The 21,639-nt window shown below is 37.5% G+C and overlaps 1 protein-coding gene across 1 annotated transcript in view; it reads left to right on the top strand.

Moving 5' to 3' along the window:
- The first annotated feature begins 1,207 nt into the window (after positions 1–1,207).
- PRSS35 (serine protease 35) overlaps positions 1,208–21,639 on the top strand; it is a 32,743-nt gene continuing 12,311 nt past the window's right edge. The window contains exons 1-3 of the mRNA XM_050972422.1: positions 1,208–1,708; positions 5,112–5,365; positions 12,859–12,954. The gene's annotated coding sequence lies outside the window, so the exon portion shown is untranslated. The remainder of the gene's footprint in view (positions 1,709–5,111; positions 5,366–12,858; positions 12,955–21,639) is intronic.

Raw genomic sequence — 21,639 nt, 5'->3', positions numbered from 1 at the left:
ACAAGCTTGACAGTGCCAAGGTGCACTGAGAGTATGTTCAATTACGCATAGCATTTGCACAACATTTAATCTACAAACTGTTTTGTAAAGACCAAGTGAATAATCTTCAAGCCACCTACCTGGAAACATGTAGTTGCACTTTATTGCTTTCATTTGGCAAAACATTATGCTGAGTGTCGAGTACCCTGAATATCCTTTGGTTTCCAGAATAAGCCTATGGCTTTTCTAGAACTGTGCCTTTAAATGATTTAGCAGCTTTCAAATACATATAGTAGGTGTATATGTAAACACATAGTCCCTTACCCTCTGATTTTTAAATCTGAAGTCCTTATCCAGCAAACATTTCTCTTCATATTATATTTTTATATGTGTGAGAGGTTCACATTAAACTTCCACTGGGAAATATTTACAGAAAGACCACACCTGCTGAGCTTCAGCCTTTTGGCAAGTGCACTATAGAGGCCTAAAGGGAATTCATGGAGAAGAAAGGTTGCCTGCATTTTAAAAGGGTGTGAACCCTCCAAGCTCTGAAGCTATGTGCAAGTTTATATTTAGATAACCTGAAAGCTCTGCCTATAAATTGTTAGGGAGAATTAATGAGTAGTGCATGTGCAGTATATCAAACATTTGGTGTCTCAGCCACTATTTTCATATGCACCAAAGTACATGTGTGTTCATTACTGATCACTCTACACAATAAGACACGTTTAAAGTTTAAAAAGACACATTTTTGGAATGTATCTGAATGCAGAAACCAGTAACCCACTTTCTTTAATATCTGGGAAGTATTTTTTGTGTTCCAGCAAATATTTCTAAAGGAGTTTGTGAATCAAGCAGTCCTGAGATAGTTCATCCTAGAATATAATATTGATGTTTAAAAAAAAATAAAATGCAAGTTCCATCTCAGCCATGGCTTCACTTTCTGATTTTTTTCCCTTGGCCACATTTTTTTCATGGACCCTACTGCAATGTATTTTTAAGAAGCTATGTCATGTTTTACAAAAGAAAAACATTATATATGAAGAACATATCCTTTATCTTGCTTTTGGACTCCATGCTACAACTGTAAATCTCACATTTCTTCTTTCTTACTTATTTCTGATGAAAGACACTATGAAGACATCAATGGCTTTGGAATGGTATGTATTATTTATTTTTGTCCCAAAGTTGTTAGCAATTGTCTTAATAAGACTGAATACTCTGCAGCTCTTGCCAGCCTTGCAGTAGCTCTCAGTCCCCTTTCCCTTCTCACCCCAAGCTCCTTAGCAGGTCTGTTTTTCATTTGGACTTAAGGTACAGCGTGTCTCATAGTTTTAGCTCCCGAGTCTTCTCCTTTACACCTAGAGATGGCATTCATATGAATTTGTAGCATGATGAGCCTTTCCTGTAGTTTCTAAAAATATGTTTGCTGTCTCAAAATATTTTCTCTCAAATGGCAATTCAGATTCCTGGACACCATGTTTAATTCAAGATGTATTAAAAGACTGCTTGAAGTGAAGACTTTAAATCTGCCTTTCTATTTAGCTTCTTTTTTTTTTTTTTTTCCCACTGGTAAGTGAACCCTGTGTTGTAACAGGCTGCTCATTTCTAAAGAGCAGTGATCCTGTCTCCTGCAGAGGTTGCTTCACTATGAATTCCCTCCTGCAAGATGCTGAGTGATCTGGCCCTCATTCATCCAAGTCTTTGGATGCTGAGATGCTGGACTAAGGTCAGTGCATAACAGTTTTCAAGATAGAGCTTTGCTCCAAGAAGCATTGTTCATCATTTACTCCTGTCAGAGGATGGGTCCTAAATAAAGGAAACAATCTTGTCTTTCTCTTTTATTTGTCTAGCAGAAGATAGACTATTAACCTAAACTGGAGGACTTTAAAATCAGCTCAACTTACAATATCCCATCCGCTTTACTCTGTAATGATGTTAAGGTCATGATAAGCTGTATATTTCTGTGTAAATGTTAAATTATTAACAAAAATAAATTAATACCAAAAAATAATCTAACACATTCTAACTTTGTTATTATTTCATCAAGCAATAACGAACTGGGAATTTGGCCAGTAAATTAAAAATATGCTTAATAAATCCTGCGTTGTTCTTGTGTCTCCCTTCCACATCAGCATATTTTGTGATTCTGTGAATTAAACATTTAGATGTATGTAGATTGCACAGCATAACAGTGAAATAATTGATTCATGTATGTGATTACTTATTACCAAGTGTACCAATTAAAAACCAACCTTTTCTTGGCAGGCAGGAAGGCAGAGCAACTTTGACTTAGGACTTACACAGTAATTTAGTCCATGAAATGAGGGGAGAGTAGAAAACTGTTTCGAACATACTGGGCATATGTTCTTTAGAAAAGGAAAAATTTTGGGTCATATAACTGGCACTCATATATACACTGCATTTTAGTGTGAAAAAGGAGAATAAATTTTAAATGTGGCTGTGGTGCCATCCCAAGTCACCTACTTCTGTATCTGTAGCTGTTTGTGGAGGCAACACAGTAAGCAGATCTGCAGCTCAATTTAATTAAAATTAACTATTTTCCGCTGGATTTTTGCTAACTGAAGTAATTATCTGCACTCTGTATGATGCACTCAGAGCTGTATACCAGCATGTAGAAGTGATGCAAAAAGGCTGGAGGGGTGGAATGCCAGCAATAACTTGGCTTGGTAGTGGCACTATATACTTGTCCCTGAGGTACCCGTCAAAACCTGAAAATTTGTTCTCAATGTAAATAGAAAACAAGTGTTAGAAAGACCCACTCTAGGTAGATAAAAGAGCTTTGTAGTTGACTCTGAAAAGAACTTGACCTTCTGCCAGAGACCCTGCCAGTGGACATGAGGAATCTTGCAATTACTGGCTGTTCCATTTGTCAGCAAATACATTGTTGTAGAGACTGTTGTGAAGATGTTTCTTTAGTCTGTGAAGTGGTTGAATGAGGAAAGCCAGCTAGGCAAGAAGGGCTATAATGGAAAGCAAAAACACTCAAATGTTATATATATAATTTTCTTTTTTAGGAAGTGACTTGCAAGGGTTTGCAAATACTATGTACTAAATATGCTGCAGTAGGTACCCTTGTCCACCAGCTAACTAATTTCACTGTTCAGTTTCAGTTTGCATGTGATTTCACATTTCCCCAGTGCTGAAGCAGATATTCCCCTGCAGCCTGTGGTGCAGATCATGGTGAGGCAGCTGCCCCTCAGTGGAGGTCCATGGTGGAGCAAATATCCGCTGTGGAGCAGGTATTCCATGGAGAACCTCATCCTGGAGTAGGGGGATGCCTGAAGGAGGCTGTGACCCCGTGGGAAGCCTGTGCTGGAGCAGGCTCCTGGCAGGACCTGTGGCCTCATGGAGCGAGAAACCCACACAGCAGGAGGTTTGCTGTCCCCATAAGGGGACCCACTCTGGGACAGTGTGCCCCTTAAAGGCTGACCCACACTGAAGCAGTTAATGAAGAACTGCAGCCCGTGGAGAGGATCCATGTTGGAGAAGTTCATGAAGGTCTGTCTCCTGTGGGAGGGACCCTGTGCTGGAGCAGGGGAAGAGTGTGAGGAGTCCTTCCCTGAGGAGGAAGGACTGGCAGAAAAATGTGAGGAACTGTTTGATACCCTATTCCCTGTCCCATTGTTCTGCTGGAGGTGAGCAGGTGGAGAATTCACAAATGAAGTTGAGCCTGGGAAGATGTAGGGGTGGAGAGAAAGTGGATTTTAGATTTGCTCTTATTTCTCATTATACTACACTGATTTGATAGACAATTTACTAAATTAATGTCCCTAGACTGAGCCTGTTTTGTCTATGACAGTAACTGCTGAGTGATCTCCCTTGTCCTCATTTTTACCCAGGAGCCTTTAGTTGTATTTTCTGTCCAATGTCCAGGTGAGGAGGGGAATGATATAAAGACTTTTGTGGGCATATGGTGTCCAGCTAGGCTCAACCCACCTCTGTCAGTAAAAAGACATTTTGTAAGTCCAATCGTTGGACATGTGACAAGACGGCCTTTGTAATGTTATCCAGATAATCTGTAGTGATTTAAAATCCTATTGTAGTTTCTGTATCACTAGTTTTATTATTTGATTAAAATCCAGCAGAGCATTAAGGATTAAATTTGTCTGAGGATGAATGATTTACAATTAGTTAGAAAAAATGAAGGTATTAAAGAATATGCCAGGTTAATTTATTTGACAAATGAGTGTAAAGCTACTTACACAAACATTTCAGAACACAGCAGCACCTGGTAGGTAATAAATTTTGTAGAAGAAATGAAAAACGTAATTAGTTGAGAACAGTAAAAACAATGCCAGGAGGTATAACTCAGCTCTATCTCACTAAGAATGCAGGGGTTGACTTCCTCTGCACCCCACAGCTGTGCTGGGTCCTCCAGTAGGTGACAGCCTGTAGGCCAAGGAATCCACTGGTAGGCTGTTAGAATACACTATGGTGGTATCCAGCCTGGGATTTGTACAACTAATTTGTATTACAATATCTGCTAAAACAGGCTTTTAGTATTTTCCATTTTAATTTCAATAATACTACAGTAGTGTTGAAATCTAGCTTTCTAAAACACTACATGTTCTTAATTTGTTAATGTTGGCGACATTTGTTAATTTACAGTAGTGTAGGAAACACCTAGTGGTGGCTGATTTAAGGCACTTGCTGTCTGTTTGAATTTAGTCATGATTTTGCTGTAACTACAGGATCAATGGCCTAATTTGCAGCACTGCAAATGTAAAGAAACAAACTGTTCCGAAAAGTCTAACTGTGTATGTTTATGTCTGTGAGTATTGTTACCTTACGTTGTTGCATTCAATTATTGTGAAGTGTTCATATATTCTATATCCATTACTTCACATAGATATTTATTGTGTTCCATACATTTTGACAGCTGTTTAGCCATGAGGTGGTATTTTCATAGAAGCATCTATTTATATGGCATGATTTCAGGCCATAATGTTAATCATATACTCTAGGTATACCACTGTATATGTTAAGCTGAAATAGTTTCTTCTTGTACATATCACTTTATGGTAATCTCTACTCTGTTTTATCTGCCATTTTATTACCTGGACACTCAGTGAATATAAATCACATATAAATCACCTGTATTTTTGCAGGTCTTCACACTGGCCACCATTTTTAATTTACCTCAGTCATAAGTATACCTGCAAATATTGTCTGTGGTACCTACTTTGTCCTGGAAGGCCGTGGATTTGGCTTATGTAGTAAGAGTTTGAGAGAGGAGAGTGTACAGAAACAAGAAATCTTCAAGAAACTTGTGCTCATGGGAGGACAATATTCCCCTTCCTTCTCCTTCCACGCTGGGCTGTAGCTACTTTCAGAAACAGAAGACCTCACAAGGCTCAAAGGGGTATGTTCAGGTACTAGTGGTACCTTTCTCATATCTTCTCTACAGAATTGGATGTCTTCTGCAATTAGAGAGACCTAACATACATCACTCTCCATATGTCATCTCCCTGAGCTCAATTTGCCAGAAAAGTTTGTTATCTAATTTCAGAAAAATTCCCTAGGAAATAATCCCTAGGGAATCAGGGAATTTGCCATTCTGCTTGAGAATGCAGAATGCTATATTGACAGTAGGTAACAAAAGCAAAAGGCTAAGGTTATATATTAAAACCTGCTCTCAGTAAATTAGAAGTGAATTTGACTATTTCCTTTAATGAATGAAACATGCAGTAGTTAGGCTTGATGTCCTCTCCCAAGCAGGCACAAGGATGTGGAGTGCTCTCTTCTTCATCCAGCATGCAGGTTCCCTGATTCCTTACTCTTTGCACCAGCCTTCTCAGTCCTCTTCCCTTCTCACACAGAATTAATGCTGACCTTGTACAGAAAAGCTGATTCCTCATTCATCTTCTTCCCTTATCTGTCAACAACTCACCCTAAACACTATGCCAAGGATTTCTAGTACTACAAGTCCTCTTTCCTCTGGGGGCAGGAGCCCAGGGGGAATTTCCTGCCTCTTAATCTCAAGCAGGCATGGGTTCTTATTTACTAAACCTGTCCATGTCCTCAGGCGCATATTCCCAGACTCATGAGTTTTCTCTGACACTCTGACTCTGACTCTGTTCTGCCAAGCCTGCTGCATTCAGTGATTGATCTTGTATCTAATTTCACTAGTCATAGTTTTCCTTGGCAGAACTCTAAAGTGTCTTAATTTGCTGATGTTGTTTGTCTAGTTAATTATTGGGTTTGGGTTTTCTTTCCTATGATTGATATCTCTGCCAGAATTGCAGTAGCTATTAACAGGATTGTGGTTATTTCATTAAAATACAGAATGCTGAAATACATCATGAAATTCTGCTTTTGCCTCTAATTACTAAAGTATTTTATATACTTTCATATAATTTATTATTATGAAAAAGAGTTTGACAGACAGATACATTAAAAATATGAAGGTATTCCAGAATCATATCAAAACCCAGTGCTGTTTTAATTTGAAACCTGAAATTTCATGTCTAAGTTTGACAAGAAATATTTACTCACACACACAGCTGTAGGAACAGTGTAAAACACTTACATGATTGTACCAGCTCATGAAATTCCCCAAACTTATTAATTTTGTGTTTTGTTTTCAGCTCTCTGTGTTATAGCACAAAGACTCGACAAGATGTGAGCAAGTCTTAGTATTGATGACTGTTAAAAGAAGAATGCTTTTGCATGGCTAGAATCTGAAATAGGATGTATTGCAGATTTCTTTATTACACTGTTCATTTATGAAAGAGCAGGTCAAACATGAATGACGTTTATGTGGATTTCTTGCATTCTCCAAAATCATGAAGTGACAGGATAGGTCTATAAACTAAAGATTGCTGCTGAATTGTCTTTCTTTGAGCAGCTGGAGGTTATTACAATTCTGAAGTTTATGTAGATCTGTCAGAATTTTTGTGCATAGGATTGTCTTGCACTGGAATTCCAGATCAGTGGAAAACAAGGAAGCAAAAGAATACAAACCTATCACAAGAATACTGGATAAATAGAGGGAAAGAAGAAGGCAGGAAAGAAAGAAAGGCAGGAAAGAAAGAAAGGCAGGAAAGAAAGAAAGAAGAAAGAAGAAAGAAAGAAAGAAAGAAGAAAGAAAGAAGAAGAAAGAAAGAAGAAAGAAAGAAAGAAGAAAGAAAGAAAGAAAGAAAGAAGAAGAAAGAAAAAACGAAAGAAAGAAAGAACGAAATAAAGAAAGAAAGAAAGAAAGAAAGAAGAAAGAAAGAACGAAAGAAAGAAAGAAGAAAGAAAAAGAAAGAAAGGAGAAAATCTGCCATTTCTGCTAAGCTAGCAAATATAACAGCTCAAAAGTCAATGTTCCTACAGTTAATTTGGACGCATGGTTTGAGAAGGAGTATGACAGTACAGAACACCATCTTCTTTGTAATTGATATCAAGGAGAAAGGAATTTGTGTAAACAGCCACCTCTGAAGTACTGGAATTTTTCTCCTCTTAATCTGTTTTTTTCTTGCAGAGAAGTGTAAAGCAGTGGCATGGGAAAACAAAATGATAAACTTTTAAGAGTATTTATTGTGAGATATTTAGTTTCAAGACACAATCTCTGCTACATATTTTGAAAGTGATAGAACAGTGTGGATCCAATCTTCCCATAAAAGATACAACTCTGGGAATCTTGGAGAGACAAATTCCACTTTAAATAAAGATCTGGATTACCATTCCTATTTACAAAAACTTTCATTATTATGGTATCCTAAAAAAAATTACAAAGGAAGCATCAGGACCACAAAATGCAGGCTTTCAGACTTTATTCTAAATATCTTTGGACTTTAACCCTTTACTTAAGGACTCATAGTTATTTCTCCACAAAAACACAAGTATTACTTGCAGGATATATAGTCTAAAAAATTCTTGTTCCCTTGCTGTTTGGGTTGATTTTTTTCTTTAAATTGATCAAGATAATTTATTCTTTAATGTATCTTCTAGTAGTAAAATGTTGATAGTTTTTTTTAAGAAGTTACTTTTCAAAATTATCTTTAATTATACTTACAACCCAAATCCAGAAAAAAAAAATAATTCTTCTCTAATTTTCATCGTAAGAGACAGTTGCAATAAAGTAGCTAATGATTAATTGCAGCACAGTCAGAATGGGATTTACCTCCTCTAAATTTAGCCCCCTAAGAGTTTGGCAAGTGTGAAGTATTCCAAAAAGGTAACTTTAGCCATTCAAGCTAATCTTTCTAGGCTCCCTCTATAGCTTTCAACAGATTCAGAGCCAAAAATCCTAACTGCTCTGCACTGAGCCTTGAAAGCCTAAGTAAATGCTCCTCCTTTGTCTGACATGCCTTACTAGCTCTCCTTGTCTTCACTCTAGTCATAAAATTTCCTTTGATAGCTCCTAGATACAAAAAGCATCTCATCTTAAAACAGATGGAGCAGACGAAGCTACAGAATATTGTGAGCTTGTAGGCTGAGTTGCTTTTTTTTCCTCCATTGCTAAATACAGTTGCTGGAGAAAAACCACAGAAAGACAATTAACTTAGGGAAAGATACAGACATTTTGAGTCAGAGGCAGTGAAAGCTTTGAAGTGACTTACATCTAAGTCTCAGAAAGAAATCCAAATTGGATACGTGGAACTCATGGAAGAAAATAATTTGCAATTACTTTTACCCTGGTCCTGTCTCAGCTGAAATCAATAAACAAATGGACACGTATGAGGTCAAAGGCTGGTCTGAAGGTTTAGTTTAACTGAAATAGTTGACTTAGAACAATGATCAGAATCAACAACAACAGTGAAGCATCTCTTTCTTAGCACTTATTCCATTACACTGGTATTGATACGCTGAATGCATTAAAGTGTTATGAAAACAGTCAACAAAATGAGGCAAGACAAGTCATTAATTTTTAAATAAATGCTTCTTCACACAATTATTTTATTATATTCTTTTTAAAGAAACCCATTATTGTAGTATTAGTTATTTAATGTTTATTATTTAATATTTTTATAATATTAGGTTTTTTACGCAAACTGCAATTTATGACTTATTAGCTATATAAATTCTGTGGGCTCATACTCTATGTTGCTAATACTGTCATTATGCCAATCTGTGTGCAATTAAATTTTTAAATAATGTACTGGAAAAAAATGACAGCTATGATGACAATGGGCTGGGAGAGAAACAGCTCAAATGGCAATTTTTCCTTGGCATATGTTTTAATGGGTTTATGTTGAGTGGAGCTTAGGTCAATTAAATGTAAAAGCAGATCCTTGCTATTAGTTCTTTCTTATTGAATGGGTATAAACAACACAATGTAAAAATTAACAAAGCTTCATGTATTCTCCCTTAGCAACTGTGCCTGGTACTATGATAGGGCTACTGGTTGTGGGTTTGTTCAGCTGATTTCCAGCATGTTCAGGAAACACAAGATGCTTTAGGCTGAGTGAAAGTCTTTACAATGAGGTTTGCAGCTGTTTCTGTGAGCTTGTGAATGCCTGAATTAGGAAATAATACCCAGAGTAGATCATATGGGTATCATCTATTTATTTAAAATAAGCATCCTTTTTTTCTGTAAAGACAGCCCTAGACTTTGTTTTTCACCTTTTCTACCATATGACAGCAGTTGTGACTATCCCACAAAATTCATCCTCTACAGGACTTTCTCTAACTACTTTCCTACCTTCAGGAGAAATGAAAATCTCTGTTTGATCTTTATGAAATAATTCTGCCCATAGATTAGGACCTGATCACTCTCTTTATCAATCAGCAGATCCTGAAACCTGCTGATATTTCATCAAACACAATAAGAGATTCTTCAAGTAAAATACTTTAAAGAGGAGCCAGTGGTGAGGGAGTTTGAAAGCCCAGTGGGCTCCATGGTGGGGTTTCCATTCTGTGAGATGTATTGCATTGACTGCACAATTACAAAGCACAAAGCTTAATTTTGCAATTCTGTAATAGCACTGCATATGAAATCTAGGAAGCTATTTAAGACTAGCTAAATTGATTTTAGGGCTTTAGCTAATAACTGTAACTAGGGACTAAAATCAACATGGGTTGAAAGGTAGAAAGGTCTCTGCCAACTGTTTCAATCTCACTGTTGTGTGCTAGGAATGAAGGAAGAATAAAAAGGTTTTAGTTAAACCAAATTAATTTTCTATTAACAGGGTTAATAAATACATCTTTGTTCTTTTAACTGCTGTGATTTTATTACCGTCTTTTTGAATTATGACTAAACCATGTAGTATTTTTGGCCCAGTGATATTTTGAATAAAAATTATTTAAAACATTGATTTTAAAAATTATCCTAATTTCCACATAGACAACTGACATTTTTAGAACTTCAAGTCTAAGCAATAATTTCAGTTTTGTAATGTTTGCTTCTTGCAAAACAATGGAATTTGACTTCTGCAAATATTAGCAGAACTGATAAAACTACAAAAATTAACAGAGGTACATAAGCTTGGCCCACTCTACAAATTAAAACCTTTATCCAGTAGTATTTCACACTTTTGGTAATTTACAATGCTAATTAATAATTATATCTTTTGATAATTATGTCTTAGAAGTAAAAAAAAATCTTTTGTTGAAGGAAAATATCAATATTTCATATAAGGAGAAATTTTCCTGTAATCATCTCAAAAAATACTCATCCTAGAATTAATAAATGAGACTCACCAGTCGTGGTTCTGTGTTCTACAAAAACGAGCTGATTCAGTGGAACTGAGTGCAGTGTTTCCAATTCTTTCTGGCAAGTGGAAGAATAAAGAAGTAAAGAATGAAGTCAAGATCACATCATGGGAATACCATCATATTTTCCTAATTAACTCCATTCAAGCAAACCTTAATTGAATATTTCAGGGTTAAGATAATAATGCTGCTAAGCAGCAATGCAATATGCTGAAGTCAACAAAGCATGACCATGATAATGTAAAGAAAAATTCAAAGATAATGAATCTTCCAATTAGTCATATCCTATTCCCTAAGGATTTTAGTTTCTGTGCTTTATTTTAACCTCAGAGTCGTATTCATATATTATTAAATCACTAACTGTTTTCAAAAATCTTGGCTTCCTGAGCCCAGTTAATAATCCAGATGAACAGTCTACCTCCCTAAGGGAATTTTCTTATGTGGTAGCTGGTATGGCCTCCACTCAAGAAGTTTGCACACAGAATTATATTTTTGATGGGCTCTGCTTGTACACATAATTTGAAAATTATTTGTAGTGAATTTTTTTCTGGAAATACTTTTGCTTCTCTACTTTTACATCACCCATTTTAGTAACTAAATAATGCATTTTTTTGCAATGGGATACTCAAATAAATCAAATAACTAGCAAGTGATGCACTTGGCATCCTTACAGAAAGTATATCCTTGCATTATTTGTCAGAAGGCTAAAGTACACATGTGTATTGTGAGCAACACTTCATATCTAGGAATAATTAAGCTAAGAGAATAGTGCTTATGCTGTTCTAGGCCTGTGTAACCTTTGGAAAGTTTGAATAAATTGCCGAATGAACTTCAGGGGCTATTACATTTATGAGGTTTACAGAGGGCAGATGCCCCCTTTCTAAACATTAGATTGCTGCCACATCCCATTTTGGGCCTTTAACAGGATCCAGGAAGCAATGCAAACTAATCCTGAAGTAAACAGTGTTGATTGGTTGAAAATTTTGACATCTTGAAATTTCTGGTCATGTGCAAAATCCTAAGCCAGCCCGACTGGGCCTTTCCTTTTTAATTCCTCCCCTCCAGTTTGACAGATCTTATAGGGAAAGTGCAGAAGAGTTGATGGAGTCACTGACAATTCTGTAACTTTTCTCAGCCTTTCTGAGGTTCAAACAGTCCTCCATGGGCTGGAAGAGATGTCCACACATTGTAAAATCTTCCTGGCTTTGAGAAAAAAGGGTCAATAACTGGAACAAGGAATTACAAATGAGATTGAAGGGGTTCTAAGCAACTTGGGACCTTCATTCTCTGGAAGAGTTTTACATTATCCTAGAGAACTCCCTTTTATTGTTCTGTTACTGGGAAGCCTTTCTGCTGGCTGGATGCTTATTTAACTTGGAAGGCCAAAGCCATCTTGTTCTGCAGTAAGTGTTTAAATCAGGCATATATTCATCTATTTCCTAAGGAAATCAAGGGACCAGCTCTTTCCATATATTTCTGGCATGCTACAGTTATTTTTCTAATCCATCTGACTACAAATGGTGGCTTCCTCCTTTTACTCAGCACTGACTGTCAAAGCATAAGGAAGTACAAAGCTGATACACTGTAAATGAACTATCTTTTTTTTAAAGCTCAGAGATAATTGAAATACAGAACAATATCATTACAGTTCTGAACATGGAAAAATATACTGCTTCCTGGAACAAAGGCATTTTTTGTGCTCTGAGATAAATCTGCTGAACTACCTAAATATGCTTAATCAGAAAGTGATTGAAGACTGTTGCTTGAATGCCAGTTTTCAAATGAGGATATATTTTTAGATGCAGTTCATGAATTGCTAAACCCAGGATTTTCAAGTGGAAGTGCAGAGCTGTTGCTGCAACTGTGTGCTAACAGTAATTGTGATTAAAACAGAGCAGGTAATGGCAAAAGCAGAGCAACGACACATATTTAGATTTCTTCCAAAACCTGTATTGTGACAACTGAAGTAATACTTGTGCACATGTATTTCATCCTATGCTGCAAAAATTAATTTATTATTTGTGTTATAATTGCTCGTGTAGTCTCCATCTTAAACCAGGACTCTAGAGTCATCTGCTGATATACAGTGTAAATGGCATACAGAGAGAAAGGAGAGTACAAAGACATAATAAAAAAATGATGGTCTGCATGCTTGGTTTTGCTTGGTTTCTGCTCACCAATAGCCAAAATCTGATAAGTATTCTTTGTGTGTCACAGAAAGGGAGAGCTTTAAGGAAGCATTTGAAGGGGCCTTATGAAGCAAAAGAGAAGCTCCTTTTGAAGTGAAATGGAGAGAGCCAACAGCAGAAGCAGGTGAGCCCTGATGGTGCTTGCTTCAACACAATGTGTGAAAAGCACTGGATGATGTTACAGGCAGTGAGAGGAGTTGGCATCATAATAGCAAGCAGCCCCTTAATGAGTAGAAAATGGGGAAACATAAGCCACAGGTGAAGACACTTAGCTTATGCTTGCTGTGGTGGGGAAGGATTGTACACTGAGCAGTCCCACGATTTCTGGTAATAATCTGAATGTATATAAATGTCTGCCTCTGCTGCAAGCAAGGTGAGGTTTGTAGAAATACAAGTTGCAGGCAAACCTCTTCTTAGGGACTTTTGATAAAACATACAGCTAAGGAGGATTTGGTAACTGAGTCAAATGTAGTTTTTAGTTTAAAAATCTTGGCTGAGCAGAAGTATGTGGATGGGTGATAATTCTGAAGAGTATCAGTTTTCCATTACAAGTTGGAGCTATAACTTTCCATTTATTTTAACTTGCATGAAATTCATTCTAAAGTCAATCTTCTCACATCTGTTTTGTTTTAGTGTTGTTACACTCTGCAAGGAGACTGTGGTTTAGAGAGTTAATCAGAAGAAAAATTTGTAATGGGTAGAGGAGGAGAATCTATGTGGTTATTGAATCCCCACCATTGTTTTTCTCTCTTGAGACCTACTACAAAGTGAAGTGAAAAAGAACCCATTTCACTATCTAACTTTAAGCTTTGGGTTTGTCTCTCTTACCTTATTAGCTGTACCAGCAAGAAGACCAAATAAATTAGTAGGTATGAATATGATATTGGTATCAAACAATCTGTAGAATTGTTGAAGATATCACTGAAGATGCACTCTCTAGTACATTTAATTCAAAGAGCCATTCAAAATAAGAAGTGCAGATATTCTGGGATAATAAATAAACCAAAATGCTCCTTTTAATTTACAGATCCCTCTGAAAATATTGGTCTGATTCAATCAACTTCCAGGTGCTAGTTGTGTCCTGCTCTGTGCTGCTTGCATTGCATGCTCTATTGTGTTATAGCTGAAACAATCTATGAGAGAATTGTGAGGCAGGAATGAAGAGGAGCAGAACTTTCCCCCAAAAACTTCTGCTTGTATCATGGTTAATTCAGCTCTTGTTTTTCCAATTACCAGACTTATGCCCAAATTTACAGTTTTCCCAAGCAATATCAGAAAAGGAAAACTATAGCATATTTCCTAATTTTGGTCATCTTTCTTTTTTTTTTTTAATTTTTCAGAGAAGTCAACATATTTTGTTAATTTGCCTAGCACAAGGGAAAAAGATGCATGCTGTATCTTCCTTCTTCTGTCTTTCCTTTGTCAAAAAGTACTACTCTTCTGGGAGAGACCCCTGAGTCTTTTTGTGACTGCATGAGGATGCATCTTTCCTGAACGTGGGCATGTCATGAATGACAGTGAAAGGTTGCTAGACAGTCTTAGGACATGTCTTTACTAAGATAAAATTCAAATTTAGGTCAGACTTTACTAGAAAAAAAAAGAGGCAAAATCATCCTTCAATAGATATTCCTGTTTATCTATAGGTTGCCTTTGAGGGTACTTCTGCCTGTAACCTCTTGATCTCCAGAAATCCTTAGGGCACTGTCACAGTTGGAATAACAGTCAGGAGACGTGATTCTCTTCACATGCTACTGCAGAAATCCATGCTGAGAAAGTGTGAACGGGTGTCTGATGAGGGCGAGGCATTTCTGCTTTCCCTCTCCTCGTTGAACTATTTACTGGGTTGTTAGCATGTGGAAATGATTCCAGCAGCATACTGAAAACCTACAGACAGCTTTAAAACTATCTGAAATATGCAGAGGCTTTGTGATCCAAGAAGGATGGTTATAAGTGATCACTTCCATCTCCTCTATCACCCACAAGAAAGATTCCCCCATTTCTTTAGCTGCAGCTGTGCTTCCCCACTGCTACCAGTGTGACCCAGTCCTGCCTAACACAGGGTGGGGTCACAGGTGAGAATGCATGAATGAACAGGAAGACACAGGAGGCAACTACATGAGGTGGAAAACAGAAGATGGATGACTGCATTAAAAACATGTCCTGGGTGTTGTTTGGCCTTAGTTTTCCATGCCAGCTTCAGAGGCACAAAGGTAATATGCACTTATCTAGATGGCAACAAGGCATACCTAGCAACCCTGATGCCATATTCACCATGGGTTTTGGCAATCAATGTAATGTTGTTTTCCTACCAGTAATTATGACTCTCAGAGGTATAAAATGCCCGTGTTCATTCCAGTGGAAGATTAAGTTTGAAGTCTAAAGTGAAACCTTAAAATTTCCACCATTATTAGTTATTACACAGTTAATAATTTTCGCAGAAACATCCAGCTATTTCAAGCTTGTTAATGGAATTTTTAAACAGTGTCACCAGGTTTTCTTCTGATTTGATACCTACATTTTAGTAAGAATTAAAAAAAAAAGTTTGCCTTGTGATGGAATAAAGTTATGGAATATGGTTTAGTAAATGGTCCTTTTTAGGTGTGTTTTTTCCTCTCAGGTTTGTATTAGTTTTAAATTAATGCAGCTATAGTTGAAAAATGAGTCTTGTACTCTCCTGAGTGTGTTTACAATGGCAGTAAAGGGTTTATGGTCACCTTCAGTTAACACTGACAATAAAGACTGTATTCCATAATACCCATGCATTAAAGCTAATATCCCTTTTTAATTTTTTTTTAATGCGATTTCTATTACTCCATGTTTCCCTACTTTGTCCCTACTGCTAGAGGAATACTGCTTCAATATTCTGTTTGGAAGCTGAGTACTCTGTTTGGAACTCAGTTTTATGCTGAATGTCACGTTTTTTCCAGTAACATATTGCTGTTAATTCCTCTGATTTCTCAGGCCTTTTAAGATGTACATTTCACTGCCACTCACCCTCTGCTGGTTTGAACAGTGAGATTAGGTGCAATGTCCCTTGCCAGTTCATCTTTCCCTGGATTCTCTTTTCCCTCTCTTGGGTCGATCATGCTGAAGGTAGCTAAAATCTAATTTTATCTTACATGTCAATGTCACTCTATTAACTTTCCTCTGTGGTGTGCTGTTTCCATTATAGGAGTTTAGAGGCTTGGGGAGGGGATGAATATCCAGCTTTAGCCAGGCAAATTTGGGGTTTTTTCCAAAGCTTCTCAGAGTCTTTGTTCATGAACTTCTTTTCTCCTAACATCAATATGTCATTTATCCATATCATGGTATGCTGCATTAGCATCTGTAATTCACTGAATTTCCAGCAAAGCTGCTGATGGGCTGTTCAATGGGAATGCCAGTCAGAGGAAACTATTTCCTTCAAAGTAGTATGCTCACAAAAATGGTGTGGGTTGGATTTTTTTCCTTAACAGTACCTGCTTGCAACCTGCCAACACATTGCATGCATAAAAATATTTGCCAACTGACACATCTCCAGAAGTACCTCTTGTGGAAATTTTCCTTGAGGAAAATGTTCACTTTATATATATATATATATATATATATATATATATATATATATATATATTTTTGTAAAGTGAACATTACATATATACAGATATGAAGTGAACATTATTTATATATATATATATATATATATATATATATATATATATATATAAATAAATAAATGTATATATATATGTAAATAATTTCCAGGATGATACACATCAGGTAAGAACTGTAGGTTTTGTTTGTTTAGCAATGATGAGTGAGTAATTAACTCTGCTTTTCTACTAAGTGCACAAATGTTAGAACAGTGAGCCCCCAGCTTCATTTTCAACTGCTGCTCTAGAGGGACATAAAAAAGTGCTAAAAGTCAGGAGCTGGGTGGTGACTGGGCTATTAACTAACTTACTTTCTGCACTGTTAAAAGAGCTTCTCTCATGTGGGTCATATACTGAGGCAGAACCACATTTATTTTTGCTTGCTGCCTCACTGAAGAAAAAACCATAAAATCATATAACAGCCTGTGTTGGAAGGTACCTTAAAAATTATATTGTTCCAACCTCACTGGTGTGGACAGGGACACCTTTCACTGGACCAGGTAGCTCAGAGCTCCATGCATTTGCTTGATTTGATCACAAACTTGGCACAGTTTTAACTCAGAAATGGGACTTCATCAGTTTGCGCTACTACAAAGTGAGGCTTTTTTCATGTCTATTACTTGCCCACATATCTAAACTGATATTGTGAAAATCAGGTCACAATTAGACACCTCAACTTTCACATCCCTCCTTTTGTCATCTGCAGTTCCTGTGTTGATGGCAGTGCACTCATTGCTAACCTCCACGTGTCTGGCACTGCAGTGCTTTGTACACCCAATCCTCAGTGGATATCTCGCTGTACTGCAATAGTCCACTGGTCTATGCAGAATTCTCCTGGATTCTAGCATTTCAGGGGAGCTAGCAACGCTGTTTGTCATCCTCTCTGTCCCCATTGTGTGCCCTGCTAAACAATTACGCCATGTATTGCAGTTTTTGCGTCTTTTTCAAGTTCTCAAAGGCAGGGTCTCTAACAGAGGCCTGTTTCATTCAGGGTTTCAGTCTAACCGGTCAGCACTGTGTCACAGGCACCTCTGAACAGCACAATAACCAACCCCACTGGTCCACAAAACAAAAGGGCCTCTGTGGCAACAGGCTGCCACAGAAGAGACACTACCATGGAGACTATTCGTGATCCTGTAAGAAATATCCATTGTAATTCACATCCCTTTGTTCCGAAAGCAGTAGGAAATATCTCACGTCCATTCATCACAAGCCAATGAGTTACCCCAAGTTTAGAGTTTGGGAATTGGAAAAGTGTTAAAACTCACCAAAAATAGTCTGGGACCAAAAATCTGCCTGGGATAAGAAAAGTAGAAAGGAAGGGAAACATATATCAGCTGAGCTGGAAGAGTACCCACAAGTACTCAAGCTTCAACTTGAGAATTAAAGTATGAAGAAAAGGGAGTTACCTGCAGTATCCAAGTAATTATTAGTTTTGGAATAAAGTATGTGGTTGCATGTATACACAAGTAGAAGAAGAACTGAAGAGAAAAAGGGAAGAGATTAAAGCTGACTTCTTGTGGGTAATACAACAACTTTTATTTTGGTTATAGGCATTTGCATTCTTTTTTACATCCAGGAACCTTGTTTCATTTTTTCCTGAGTTGCACTGCCTCTCTTCCCTTAATCCACATGGGAAAGAATATTTTGTGGGTAGGTGCAGTACAAGGAGGTTTCAGACAAGGCATGTTGCTGCTGTGATCAAACGTTTTTTGGATGTGTGCAAGGCCCACGTGTTCATCCAGCACCGCAGGGCCAAATGACATTCCAGGAGCAGCTGCCCAGCCACTACATCTATGCTCAGTGTATGATCCCTGCAGGGAAAGCTCAAGTTCTTATCTCAGATTTCTACCTGAAAAAAAAAAAAAAAAAAACCTGAGAGAATCTTACTTGGGAACATTTTGTAACCCATTTTGTGCATTATTTAGCCCAAGATAAGAGTACAAAAGTTCTGTAAATTCACTTAAACCCAGGCTACAAATCTGATGGTAAAAACTTGGGGTTTTTGCCTTATATTCTTTGTGGATATGCAGAAAGAATTTTGATAGAAGTTAGGGCATTCTTGATGTTAATGCAGATTTTTTTTTTTCTCTGACTTTTTTTTTTTTTTAAATTTAGGTATCATTCTTTCAAAGTTGCAAGTGAACATCTCTCAGTTAGTATATGATCTCAAACTTATTTTTGGAACATTTAAAAATACCAAAAGGGTTTGCTAATCTTTTGAGAGATAAAATTACTTCTGAAGGATAAAATTAGCATGCTGTAAATTTTCCAACAATTATATTTTTACAGCCCTACCATGTATATTATGCAGTGTATTTTTAAGGTATCAGTACTCTGAAATATACTTAAGCTACATCTTCTGCAAACTATATTTTGAATAAAATTTTAATAATTTAATTATTCTTTAAAAAATCTCTCATTATTTGTGAAGAATTATCTATATTGTATAATCTTGTGATTATGAGAAAAATAAAATATTAATGAAACAGGCATCCTGGTTTTGACTAGGGTAGAGATAGTTTTCTTCCTAGTAGCTGGTTCAGTGCTGTGTTTTGGATTTAGTATGAGAACAATGTTGGTCATACACTGATGTTTTGATTGTGGCTTAGCAGTGCTTACCCTGAGTCCAGGACTTTCCAGTGTCTCCTGCTCTGCCAGTGACAAGGGGCACAAGAAGCCAGGTGGGAGCATGAGGACAGCTGACCTGAACTGGCCAAAGGGATATGCCATCCCACAGAATGTCATTGCCAGTGTATAAACTGGGGGGAGTTGGCCTGGAGACACAGATCACGCTCAGGGCTGGGCTGGGCTTCAGTCAGTGTGTGCTAAACAGTTGTATTGTGCATCACTTGTTTTTCTGGATGTTTATTCCTCTTTTTTTTTGTTTTGTTTTGGGGTTTTTTTGCTACCTCTGGGGTTTTTTTACTATGAATATTGTTATGGTTATTGTTCCCATAGTGCCCTACTTTATTTCAATCACTAAAATGTTGTTACTTCAAACTAAGGGTTTTAACTTTTTTCTGATTCTCTTCCCTATCTCACTGTGGTGGGGAGAGTGAGTGAGTGAGGGAGTGAGTGAGTGAGTGAGGGAGTGAGTGAGTGAGTGAGTGAGTGAGTGAGTGAGTGAGTGAGTGAGTGAGAACTTGTGAGGGGGTTAGGTACTGGCTGGGGTTAAACCAGGACACAGAATTAAAGAAAAAATGGTTTAAAATTATTTAAATTTGAAATTTAGGAGGGAGGGGACTGATGGGTTGAAAGCACACAGATCCCAACACCCAGAGTTCAACAAAAAGAAATGAACCTGTGCCATCCATATTTTCTGGAAAACAGGAAAGAAAGTATAGGATAAGGGGGATCAGCTTTGCAAAGGATGATAGGTTACAAGTAACAACCTGCTTTGTGCTGCACTATTCAGCATAATTATAAAAGGTCTGGAAAAGAGATGAGCAGTCAGTGACAAAGCCTGATGAGGCTATTATTTTGGTTAATAAAAATGAGACTACCTTGATTATGTGCAGGAAAGTTTATGGGAGTAACTGAGCAATAAAATTTCAGGGGAGGTCAATGTAGATGCAAAGTACTGCACAAGAGGAAAAGGGCCCTTACTTCAGGTATGAAATGGCAGGATCTGATCTGGTCATTTCTTCTCAGGAAAGAGTCCTGGAGTTAGGAAAACGGCCCTATGAGAACATCAGCCTGGTCATCACCAGATGAAAAATTAAAATAAATTTTAAAAATAATAGCAAGTATTAAGAAATCAGCCAAGAACAAAAGAAATAATATCTTTTTGCTGCCACAAAAATCCATATTTTGTTTGCATCTTCTGTGTAGGTAAAGAACCATAGAAATATTGGTTGAGAGGGACCTCTGCAGGTCACCCAGCTCAACCTTTCCCTTGAAGCAGGACTACTGCCAACACCAGATCAGATCAGCTGTGGCTTTGTTTATCTGAGTGTTGGAAACCACCAAGGATGGTGATTCCACAACCTCCCTGGGTCATTTGTTCCAGTGTTGCATATTCCTTTTGATGAAGAAATTTTTCCCCTTGACCAGTTTGAACCTCCCTAGCTGCAGTTGTAGCTCCACACAGCTGCCCAGTCCAAGCAAGCTGTTGCTCCTCATTTTCTACTTGCCACTGCCAAGAAGTGTTTGGATGCATCTTCCTTCAGATGCTTTTCTGGTCCCTGGATGTCAGCAATAGGATGGAAAACAGGAATGTTTTTGATGTAAAGCTCAGCTAACCTAAATATAATTCTTCAGGATGGGAGAGGAGTTACAGAGTATGTGATAGAGAACTAGTGAGCATCAAATGAAGATAGCAGTAGCCAGGTTGAAAAGACACTAAAAGAGACAAGATTTTGCACAAAGATATGTTTGACCTGGAGAATTTGTCACCAGAGCAAGTTGTAGATACTACAGATCCATGTAGGTTAAAGGGAAGATGGGCAAGAACCTGACAAAGAAATCCAGTGAAGGTTGCTAAGGTCATAGAAACTGCACCTGCCTCACAAAATCTCTGAGTCTGAAGTATTGGTGGCAGTGAAAGTGCTGGAGGGAGCTACTGCCTTCAGTAGTGCAACCTGATATTGGTCTAGCAAGCCCTTGGTCTCACCCAGTGTGGAAGATCTTTTGTTCAATATATTGGCTGTAAAACTTTACTTTACCTACATTTCTGTTTTGCCTTGTTAATTACATTGGTAATTCTTCAGGTAATTTTCTCTGGCTCATGAAGTATTATTATATTATTACTGTTTTGCTTTGTGCACAAACAACAACAAACCCGGAACTGCAAATGAAATCTAAATTTTGAAGAAAGAAGCCTCAGTCTTCAAAGTGAAACTGCAGGCTGCAGTTTGCTGGTCAACGCCTTATTTCCAACCCGTTTAAAAATTTGGTTCCACTAAGTTTTTGAAGTTAAGACTTTTAAAGAAGGATATGCCTATGATTAAAAACACAAAGCAGCACTCTGAAGATCTCACTCTGATCTCCAGCAATGCCACAAATTTCCTGCTGGTTTTGGCAAATCAATGGGCCTTCATTTAGCATGAAATGAGTTTTCAGCAGATGAACTCAATAGAAGTTCTTGTGTTAAGCACTAGCAGAACTGCTTATGAGGGTACATGTCACCTTGTGCGTCTGTGTGGCAGTGGACAGCTTTGGGGAGAGCACTGTTGTAG

This window comes from Serinus canaria, chromosome 3 (genome assembly GCF_022539315.1).
Source record: "Serinus canaria isolate serCan28SL12 chromosome 3, serCan2020, whole genome shotgun sequence".
NCBI lineage: Eukaryota > Metazoa > Chordata > Aves > Passeriformes > Fringillidae > Serinus > Serinus canaria.
This window is presented reverse-complemented; position numbering and strand designations above follow the sequence as displayed.